A 12,296-nucleotide genomic window follows, 5' to 3' on the forward strand; every position below is an offset into this window, starting at 1 on the left:
GTAAACGCAAATTGTGAAGTTTGGACGACTTAGTTGTAGGTTCTGTGCTCCTGGCATCTTCCTCCGCTTGTCCCACGCAGTGTACCAGATGTACGCCTTAACATATTTACGTAGAATACGGTGGACACTCGACTGAAGTGTCCCAAGTCACCTTTCATTGTACGTTATAGCGTACGCTCTTTCGGAGGTGGACGGGAAAAGCATGGACGGAAAAAGCATTTAATTTTGTGCCGAGTCAATATTCTGCCGATTGTTGGGGCTGAACTCCTTCTTGATTCGCTTGTGGGAATCAGAAAGCGACTCGGCATTTACTGGCATGGTTACACACTGTTGTTGGATATCTGGTCACAAAGAATCAGCTTCCTCGGATTTTCCGCCACACCTACGTTCTATTTCTTCATTTGTGACTACCGTGAACAAACGGGTGGATTCACCATGGGTACTCTCTGTCTCTGTCTCTGGTATTCATGGAGGGTTGCGAAGACTAAACTCTGGCGCAAGCTGTACAGATGCACTCTTGCTTCTTCAGCTATCTTTAATGCTGTTGATCTGTGGTCTATCATCAGTTGCTGTTGATTTTATATTGAGGGTTTCTTGGTCAAGACTATCTGTTTGAAACTGAATAAAAGTAATACTAGTTTTGGCAGACTCACTTCACCTCAGTGTATTCGGGTATCATCTGTAACCTGAAATATATGTTCCATTTAGCACTTCCAGCTTACATTTTCTGTTACTGCCATTTGTAGTTATTAAAAATTATAACGTGCGCAGTGTAACGAAACATTAGCACCTCCTCCTCCTCCCCCCCGCCCCCAACTAATATTACTCCTGATAGAAATGACCGCGTTCGCACAAAAAAATTATGACGAATAACTTATCTACCAAACTGAAGCACAATTTCGCAAAAGAATATTAAAAACAGAAGGTATCTTATACATGTCTAATGAACAACATAAAGTTTTGACTGTTCCTAAATTTCATTGATTATTCACTAACTCGTATTGAAAAAGTTACTGAAATGTACCAAAACTTGTAAGTATGGTCCCACAGTGTCTTCCGAATATTGCGGTATGACGCGTTCCGAGACATAAACGAATTCTAGCCAGTCTGTCAGTTTCAAAGCTTTGACTTGATTTTAATTCTTCACCTGGGAAGACAACCTTCATTCTCATGACTAGTTGCAACCGACTGGGTTAGGGACAGACACCATACGATGCGAACCTTTTACTAGCAAACTGCTGCAAAGAAAAGTCAAGTCGACATTTAAGTTGAATAAATATGCTAAAGGAAGGAGTAACATCCACAAACACAACAACAAAGAAAGAAATTGTTTGTCACAATGACAACGTTCAAAATTACTCGTTCTTCTACATATTCTGATTCACAAGCTTACTGCCGAGGTGTCCTGCACCAAATGATCGTTTACTAAAGGTATCACAATCTTTAACTAGAAGGTATGTGTAGCAAAACGTACTTTGGCGAAAATAAGCGTCACCTTACGTTGGTAGTTCGGAAGGATTTGATAACCAGTTTCAGAACAGGTATATCGGTCGAGGGAGATCCATTACATCGCCTGCCCGATCGTTAGATTTGAATGGGGAGAAATAAAATTCTTGGTGTATTCAACTCCAGTAGGCACTGTCGATATTTTGAAGAAGTGCATTAAAAACGGATATGACCAAATGAGGAGCACACCGGAGTTTTCCACAATGTACGGCGAAGTATGGCACGAAGTCTCATGGAATGCACGGAAAAATGAAGTCACTTCGAGCATATTCTGTAAATGCAGATGTCTTTGGTATATGTATCATTTTCGTCCTGTCAATAATAAATCCATTGATATTCCACCAACTAACGATTTTCGGGACAGCATTCATATAATATTTTGATGTCAAGAATAAATCCCTCAAGTTTTTTATACACTGTATATATTATATTTGCCGACATGACAGTGGGCTGTTCTCATTTATTTTCGTACTAGTTGATACAACTGCCATTTCCCACGTATCCATTTTACCAGTTCCCTATTAGAAACGAAAGCAAAATACGAACTATGTTTGTAGCGAAGTATCAGAAAAAATTTCATTTTCATGCAATGGTGAAAACTCCTCCGAAATTATTAAACTATTGCACAAAGAAGTATGCCAAATATGGAGATGTGTAAGAATCGTATCCAAATTAAGAAATATTATCCCGAACAGTTTCTATACGCTGGGCGCAGCTGGTTCACATTAGTCTACAATGCTATTTTTTGAACGCCTCTTTGGCAAGGCCCCTTCATAGCTCTATAGACGGCCTATCTTTTTCACCTACTGCCGTATGCGGTTCGAAGTTGAAAACTATCAAAAGCACTGCTAGGTGTCAGAGATTCCTTAAGTTGACTCGACTAGAAGTGTCTCAGTAGTAAAGAACAAATGTATTGGAACTTAATGCAAGATGAGGCATTTTTTCACCTATCTCTGCGTTTATGACGTCATATGTCTTCAACTATGTGTCGTAGTATGATATATTTGTGTAGGTTCATTGAGTGGCGTATGTGAATACCGTCTGCGAAATATGATGCGAATAGAGGTAGCAGCAAAGAAATAAAAAATTTAAAACTAAGGCATGATGCGGCGGTTTTTCACGCATTTCAGTATTTATGACGTGGTATATCCTGACCTACGTGTCATACAATGATATATTTGTATAGGCACATTAAGCAGCATGTGCGGATACTGTATGAAAAATGTGTTGCGACTATGCCAGGTATGTGCTTTTTACCCTCACAACGATTGTTGTCGAACAGCAAATGTGCACCATATTTGACTGAAACCGATCCAGTGGTTTAGGAGGAGACGAGGAAAAACATACACACACACACACACAAACACGCACATACATACATACATTTTATATACATGGATGCCAGCTTGTTTCAGTTTATTTTCTATAGCGGTCTGGTTTGAGTTATTTGAAAGGGCGTGCGTGATGTTACCGTATTTTCTTTTCAACCAAGTGTGAATGAATTTTTAGATAAAACAGATGTCATGTTGATTCTTTTTTCTGCTGCGTTTGACTTACGTATTTTCTTTACGTACCACTTGAAAATGGATTAGTAAGTGTGGAACCGGCTGTGCTATATCAAAATACGTACATCTTAGACGGAATTTTACATCCTGATTTCATTTCAAAACCTGTGTGGTCCAAAGAAAGTACACTACTGGCCATTAAAATTGCTACACCTAGAAGAAAGGCAGACGATAAACGGGTATTCATCGGACAAATATATTATACTATAACTGACATGTGATTACATTTTCACGCAATTTGTGTGCATAGATCCTGAGAATCAGTACCCACAATAACCACCTCTGGCCGTAATAACGGCCTTGATACGCCCGGGCATTGTGTCAAACAGAGCTTGGATGGCGTGTAGAGGTACAGCTGCGCATGCAACTTCAACACGATACCACAGTTCATCAACAGTTGTGACGAGCCAGTTGTTCGGCCACCATTGACCAGACGTTTTCAGTTGGTGAAAGATCTGGAGAATGTGCTGGCCAGGACAGCAGTCGAACATTTTCTGTATCCAGAAAGGCCCGTACCGGACATGCAACATGCGGTCGTGCATTATCCTGCTGAAATGTAGGGTTTCGCAGGTATCGAAGAAGGGTAGAGCCTCGGGTGGTAACACATCTGAAATGTCCACTGTTCAAAGTCCCATCAATTGGAACAAGAGGTGGCCGAGACGTGTAACGAACGGCACCCCATACCATCACGCCAGGTCATACGCCAGTATGGCGATGAAGAATACACGCTTCCAATGTGCGTTCACCGCGATGTCGCCAAACACGGATGCGAGCATCATCATGCTGTAAACAGAACCTGGATTCATCCGAAAAAATGACGTTTTGCCATTCGTGCACCCAGGTTCGTCGTTGAGTACACCATCGCAGGCGCACCTGTCTATGATGCAGCGTCAAGGGTAACCGCAGCCATGGTCTCCGAGCTGATAGTGCATGCTGCTGCAAACGTTGTCGAACTGTTCGTGCAGATGGTTGATGACTTGCAAAAGTCTCATCTGTTGACTCAGGGATCGAGACGTGGTTGCACGATCCGTTACAGCCATTCGGATAAGATGCCTGTCATCTCGACTGCTAGTGGTAGGAGGCCGTTGGGATCCAGCACGGCGTTCCGTACTACCCTCCTGAACCCACTGATTCCATGTTCTGCTAACAGTCATTGGATCTCGACCAACACGAGCAGCAGTGTCGCGATACGACAAAGTCGAAAACGTGGTGGTACGCGTTTCTCCTCCTTCCACGAGGTATCACAACAACGTTTCACCAGGCAACGCTGGTCAACTGCTGTTTGTGTATGAGAAATCGGCTGGAAACTTTCCTCGTGTCAGCACGTTGTAGGTGTCGCCACCGGCGTCAACCTTGTGTGAATGCTCTGAAAAGCTAATCATTTGCGTATCACAGCATCTTCTTCCTGTCAGATTACGCGTCTGTAGCACGTCATCTTCGTGGTGTAGTAATTTTAATGGCCAGTAGTGTACTTGTAAGAGCAAAAATGTAATTTTTTCTAATGTCTTCGTTGGCCTGCTATGCCATTCACCACATTCGACCATTGTAATCACGATAAAATAAGTAACGATGTTCAGAAGGCCCGCAGTCAGACGGAGCAGGCGACTTTCCTCCTTTGGTTTAAGAGACTACAGTGGCTGTGCAGGCAGCCATACGGAAAGGAATTTGCCAAGTCATCAAAAAGCCGACCATGTAAAACGGATAATAGCTAGATATGAAAGCTAGAGAATGGGAGAGAGAGAGGGGGGGGGGGGGGGAGGGAGTCAGAGAGATGGCATTTTCCAAAGTTTCCGGACTTTTGTTGCATATTGCGTTAATAAAATATGTTCGCAACCTAGTTTTCTCTCAAGTTTCTCTCACTTGTACGGAACGCATAGATTGCCTTGAAAGTAGCGCTCTTTCATCCGTGAATGAATTATTAAACCAGGTGGAGGCGAGCATTTCTCTAGCTGCTGCTGCAGCTTCTCCATCCACGCCGAGCGCAGGTAACTTCCCGAACGCTGGCAGCTGAGAAGTTTTGCAGTAAATTGTTTTCCTTTTGTGAGCGACGCCTGCAGGTCTGCCGTCGGCAGCAGGCGCTCTAGGGCAGCAGACGGCGCCGGCATGCAGCGCCCGCGCAGCGTAAGCGATCGCGGAGGCGGCATCAAAAGAATGCCGAAGCGAAGGGTGTCACTAAAAATTCCGCGCGCGCCTCCCGCCGGCGCGGGGCAGAGGCTAGAGCCGCCACTGTGAGCTGCCCCCGGCCGTGGCGCGGCTGCCGTAACGACGTTGCCGCTGCCGCCGCCTCCACGTCTCCCGCCGGTCCCGGGTGGTCCGGAAGCTGCAGGCTTCTTGCGAGACAGCCGGCGTGAATAATGTACGAGCGGAGCGCGCGTCTCGCAGCCACCCAGCCCCCGTCCACCCTTACTCCGCCCTCCATTCCTTCCATCCCTGCCCCCTGCCTTATCCGTCACCGCGGTGCTCTTCCGCCCACCACGGAACACCAAAGCGGCGGGTGACGCGACACGGACCCCTCCACGGCAGTACGCTTTGACAGAAGGAGACGTGACCTCCAAGGCACGGAAGTCTTCTGGTGGCCAGTTGCTTCCTAATTCTTATTCAACGAGACATTCGACGTCTAGCTCCATCTCAAATTTTGGAAATTTGTGGTAAGACCTTATGGGACCAAACTGCTGAGGTCATCGGTCCCTAAGCTTACGCAGTACTTAATCTAACTTAAACTAACTTACGCTAGCGGCATCACACTCACCCACCCCCGAGGAAGGCCTCGAACCTCCGACGGGGAGAGCCGCACGGCCCATGAAAAGGCTACCCCGCGCGGCAGCTCCATCTCAGAATCGGTGGTCTCCCAGGGACTAATTCTACAGATAAAAAAGTGACCGGAGTGGAACCTGTTGTATAACAGATCGATACTACTCTCACCGGTGTCACACAGCTGGCAACCGAAACGCACGTTTTCGACAGACGCCGATAACGACCTCGTGGGGATCCAGAGAATCCAATGAAGCACGCCCACTGAGGCACATCGCAGCGATACAGGATGGGTGGCAGCTCACAGCCCAGTGTCATTCTTAACAGTCTTCAGTCTTAACTTTCAACAGAGCATTAGTAGCGGGAACCTCACCATGCATGACACTCCTGCATTGCTGGACTTTATTGTTGTTTGTTCTTTTTTAACGTTTCTTCGTAACTTCTAGAGAAAGCTAAAAATTAAGTAAAACGTTTGTATATTCTATTTACAAGTTCACTAATGACTTCTACTCCTGTTCAGCTTCTCCACGTCGACGACTGCTGCACTACTCTGTAGCCCACCTCTTCTTACCACTGTACACAAGGCCGGCCGGAGTGGCCGAGTGGTTCTAGGCACGTCAGTCTGGAACTGAGAGAAGGCTGCGGTCGCAGGTTCGAATCCTGCCTCTGACATGGATGTGTGCGATGTCCTTAGTTTAGTTAGGTTTAAGTTGTTCTAAGTTCTAAGGGACTGATGACTTCTGATGTTAAGTCCCATAGTACTCCGAGCCATTTGAACCATTTGAACTGTGCACGAAGTAGTAAACAGCAAAAATGTAGCTTTCGCTCGTGTCTCAGAGCTGTCGTGGCGATTTCAGAAATCACACTCACGTTCCAGCTCTCACACAGGATCAGTTAGTTACCACTGACGTGGACCTGTACTAGTTCTGAGACGCCACTTCCTTCAGTTTCACAATGTGGGGCCATTTCGTCAACTGAAGCACAAAGCTGTGCGATATTTCGGCAAATGCCGCGTAAAATAGAACCGACAAGAAGCAAGAACGCCGTCTATGTAACAAAGAGAACTTGTAGCTTTCAGCTGAATCCCATATTTGATGCGTTTCAATGTAAGTTACCCCTATGAATGTACACTGGCGGAAAAAGAATCCCAGTACCAAGAAGGAGTTGTCCGATGTAAACGAAAGCTGTTAGGCCTGTTTCGACGTCTGAAAGATGATGTCTATTCAAATTTCGCACTAGCCACGTAAGTAGCGCCACTATGACGACGCAAATCGGTTTTGCTTGAAATAAGCACTGTAACCGTTGTGAGCGTAAGTTACCGTTGCAATTGGACCTGGTGAGTTGATGTTAGTCAAAAATGCCTTTAAGACGACTAAGACGCCATTATCAGCAGCTCACTGACTTCAAACGGGGCTACGAGAAGCTGGATATTCCTTCCACAGTACTGCAAAAACATTTGGCAGGAATTTAACTACTGTAGAGTATACGCGATTTCTGGCAGCGGTGGTTACCGGAAGAGAGAGAAGACGGTCATTAGAGGTGTATGGCTGTGAGGCATGGTACTGAGTCTGCAGCAACAGCTGGAGCAGCAGTCGCCACTACAGCGACATGACGAACTGTTGCAAACCGGTTACTTCCCTGTTACGCCCTGTACCTTGGATTCCACTGATTACAAACCACTTTCATTTGCGACTTCAATTGTGTCAAGCGAGAAATCATTCAGGGGTGAGGAGGAGGTCTATTGGATTTTCTGACGAAAGCCTGTACTACCTCGGTGGCACTAACGGTCGTGTGTTGGTAGAAACCAATCCAGGTGAGCACGTCCACCTAACCCGTCTGCGACCTAGACAGACTGGATCCACACCCATAGCTGTGGTGTGAGGTGCGACTTCGTATGGCAGTAGGAGCAATCTGTTGGTTATTCCACACACTTAGATCTACAATGTCGGTCTGATTATTCAACCTGTTGTGGTGCCATTCATGAACAGCATTCCGGTGGGTGTTTTCCAACAGAATAACACTCGCATACATACCGCTGCTGTAACCCAAACTGCGCTACAGTGAGTCAACATGTTGTCGTGGCCTGCTTGTCCACCAGGTACGTCTCCAATCGAGCACGTGTGGGTCATTATCAGACGATGACGCCAGCATCATCCGTAACCAGCATTAATCGTCCCTGTATTGACCGACCAAGTGCAACAGGTATGGAGCTCCATCCCACAAACTGATTCCCATCACCTGTACGACACAAAGCATGCTCGTTTGCCGGCCGTAGTGGCCGAGCGGTTCTAGGCGCTACAGTCTGGACCCGCGTGACCGCTACGGTCGCAGTTTCGAATCCTGCCTCGGGAATGGATGTGTGTGGTGTCTTTAGGTTAGTTAGGTTGAAGTAGTTCTAAGTTCTAGGGGACTGATGACCTCAGAAGTTAAGTCATGTAGTGCTCAGAGCCATTTGAACCATGCACGTTTGCATGGTCGCATTCAACATTCTGGAGATTACACCGGTCATTAAGGCACCAGTATTTCACATCTGCAATGGTCTTTCTCGCGCTTAAATTAACCTGTGATCTTGCAATGTTTCAGTTAGATATGACATGTAGGCAATTGTGTTTCCGAAATTTCATTACTTTACATTAATTATTTTGGAGTTGCAATTTTTTTCCGTCAGCGTATCTGCTGTTTCTAAGCAACGGCACGCTGACGATCTCTCGTAAACACAGCGTTACTGGTGCGCTTTATTGTAAGAAAGTAACGGGAAACGTCAGGTCCGTGGTTAAATAATTTTCGTGTTTAGTTATTTTCGTGTTATAAACTGGGAGTTGCGAAAATAAGCAGTTTTAAGGCAAAGACGCGTTGAAGATTCATCTACAACGTGTTGTCAGTAAGATACCAGCGATTGAAGCGCTCAGAAGTTTGTAACATAAAATACAAAATTATCGGTTTGGGAGGAGGGGACCAAACAGTAAAGTCATCAGTCCCATCCGATTAGGGAAGGATGGTGAAGGAAGTCGGCCGTGCCCTTCCAAAGAAGTCATCCTGGCATTTGCCTGAAGCGATTTAGGAAAATCGCTGAAAACCTAAACCAGGATAGACTGCTGCGGATTTGAACCGTCGTCGTCCCGAATGCGAGCCCACTGTGCTAACCACTGCACCACCTTGCTCGGTAATTGTTTGTTGCGGAAGTTCAGTGTAGCTTAGGTGGTAGAGTTGATGCGTTGTGGAACAATACGCAGCTGGTTTGTTTCTTCCTATATCAAATTTTTTTTCGCCTTTGCGTTTTATATAGGTTTGAGCAACTACCTGCTTGAAACAACTGAAATAACTTCTGTGGTATTTGATGTTACTTAAATATAGGTTCGCTCTCTCTTAGGAGCGAGTCTGTCCGATCTTGTGGAGATTTTGTTTGTAGTGGCCCAATAAGGAACTTTTCATTTTGTGTTATGGGTACCGAATTGTTCGTTTTTGTACGCTTCAGATAGAACAATATGACTGGAGTGAAGAAAACGGGGGAGATGTGTGATCTAGTAGACATAAGTTAGAACTTTTTCGAGCGTCATTTTCGTGAACAAACTGTACGGTTTGGGAGCCAGATATAGCCGACAGCTTCCGCTGGACAACGCTGCAGATGCAAATCACATAAACTGGCACGTCCCATGTGGCGCATGCGCTGTTTCTCGTGAGGCTGTATTCCCCGTCCGCGGCCGGCCGCGGTGGTCTAGCAGTTCTGGCGCTGCAGTCCGGAACCGCGGGACTGCTACGGTCGCAGGTTCGAATCCTGCCTCGGGCATGGGTGTGTGTGATGTCCTTAGGTTAGTTAGGTTTAAGTAGTTCTAAGTTCTAGGGGACTTACGACCTAAGATGTTGAGTCCCATAGTGCTCAGAGCCATTTGAACCCCGTCCGCGTCCACGTCAACGTTAACTATATTGTCCCGTGTGAGGACGGGTTAAGCAATGAGCAGTGCCCGTCAGATTTAACGGGAAACATTTATTGATGCACCTGAATTACGAGGGACATTTCACAAACAACGCACGCTAATATTTTTTCCTTGTACTTTATTCATTTTCTTTTCCATATCTCTTTACAGTCCTTCACTGTAGTCTCTATGCTTCTCTATTACTGAATCCCAGTGTCTCGGAAATTCTGTTATTCCATGCAGGACACCACTTCTGTGCAGCTAGCATAACGGTGGTAGAAAGTTCATCCGGAGAAAGATGACGGTGTCCACGCAAAGAATTTTACAATTTTGGGAACAAATCGAAGTCTGGTGTACTCATGTCTGGGCTGTAGAGAGATGCGGTAACACTTTCCATCCTTATTCACGCAATTTTTGGGCTACAACATTACTGATATGCGGACGAGCATTATCGTGAAGAAGGAGTGGTGCAGTCTCGAGCAACTGAGGTCGGAGTTTGTCCATTTTTCTGCGTAGGTTTATGCACGAAGTTATGATAGGGCGCCGCGCAGAGTGGCCGCACGTTTTAGGGCTCCATGCCACAGATCCCACGTCCCCTCCGGCTGGAGGTTCGAGTCTTCCCTCGGACGTGGGCGTGTGTGTTCTTAGTATAAGCTAGTTTAAGTTATTTTAAGTAGTGTGTAAGTGTAGAGACTGATGACGTCAGCTGTTTGGTCCCTTAGGAATTCACACACACATGACAGTACACTGCTGTAACACTTGTTCCACATGGGACTCTGTCATCATTTGCTCGAACTTTTAATCAAGGGCATCGAAATTTTTTTGGACTTTGAGAATCTAAAGCTCTCCTTCAAAGTGTCTAACCCTAGTTTCATGAATAACGACAGTTCAACACAAGAGTCGTTGACCTTCATGGGTGAATTGCTGTTTGAGCATGGTTGCAATTTCCAGGCGTTTGTCTTTCTCTGCCGGCCGGTGTGGCCGAGCGGTTCTAGGCGCTTCAGTCTGGAACCGCGCGACCGCTACGGTCGCAGGTTTGAATCCTGCCTCGGGCATGGATGTGTGTGATGTCCTAAGGTTAGTTAGGTTTAAGTAGTTCTAAGTTCTAGGGGACTGATGACCTGAGTTTTTAAGTCCCATAGTGCTCACAGCCATTTGAACCATTTGTCTTTCTCTTCAGCAAACAGTGTGAGACCCATCTCCAAGAAATTTTTCTCTTCTTCAAAACTTTTGTCAGAATTCTAATGTCAGGAATTCCCATGGCTTCAGAGAGTTCCTCTCAAGTCGCTCTGCTATCTTCTTCAAGAGCATCCACCACAAGTATCACACTTCGTTCATCTGTTAACGTCCTTGGCCTTCCGGGTCTTTGTTTATAGCCTGTGTTCGTATGAGCACCACGAAAACGATTAACTGTACTACAGTCAACTGTAAACTCGCCGCAAACTACACTTAATGCACTGTGGATTTCTGTAGGGTTTTTGCCGCGTAAAGTTTTTATCTCGATGTGCAACCTCTGATCTTCAACAATTGCGGTACCCGAGACTCCTGAAGGATCCATTTCTGCCTCTCACCAATTTTATGTTAGAGTACACAGCGAAAAAAAAAAAAAAAAAAAAAAAAAGTGCTTCTTCCACGAGCTCCCAACTACATCTGACGTAATTATCTGACGTAATTTTTATGCCAAACAATCCACAGTAATACCACCCAGTGCATTATTTATGAAATTTCCCATGCTTTTCCAAACTACGAAATCAGTAGAAATATGGATCACCAATCTCGCATTGACACTCGAGATAGGGTTAAACTTCTCATAGCTCCAAAATCAATAATCAGAAGCCCTATAATGATCAGACTACATACAGGCAACATTCCGAGATCCTCTACTGGTCTGGAACATGTGCACCGCTAACAGTTCAATATGCCGCTTCCAGTTAGCTATTAAAAACTCCAGTTAATAACCGCCACAATAACGAAATAGCAATACCGTTCAAATTCAACAGGGAAAGAATCACATAAAAACAACTCTCTCAAATTTCCGCACAAACAAATACTATTTGTTGGCTTTCTTTAACGTCGCCAACTTTGACTGCTTCACTAAAATACGACTGTCGCAGTGATTACTGTCTCCACAAATTATTTTGAGGCCACTGCCCTACTGAGCGTCTGCAGTCCCGCTCACTGATCTGATTTATACTGATAGGATGTGTAGGACACGACTAGTACTTGTACGTATGTAAACAGTAGGACGCAACTCTTATCTTACTTCACTTCTGTTTAGTACTGCTTCCCAGGATAATCTTTCATCCACAATGCTGGAAACATAGGTCAAGATATTAAAATCACTCGGCTCTAGCTACCACCGATTTAGAAGGATTAAAGCGAAGACTGACCCAACTTTTTTGGGCGTACAGAAAGCTCCTTTCACCTGATAATGAAATCAGGACGAAGAGGCTACAGTACAGAGTTCTGATACGGGGGAGGACAGGAAATGACATGTTCCATACCTCAAGTCAGCGTCAGGGATAGTGCCCATCGACATGGAGTGACACGCGACGTGAGT

Source organism: Schistocerca americana, chromosome 6, assembly GCF_021461395.2.
Source record: "Schistocerca americana isolate TAMUIC-IGC-003095 chromosome 6, iqSchAmer2.1, whole genome shotgun sequence".
Taxonomy (NCBI): domain Eukaryota; kingdom Metazoa; phylum Arthropoda; class Insecta; order Orthoptera; family Acrididae; genus Schistocerca; species Schistocerca americana.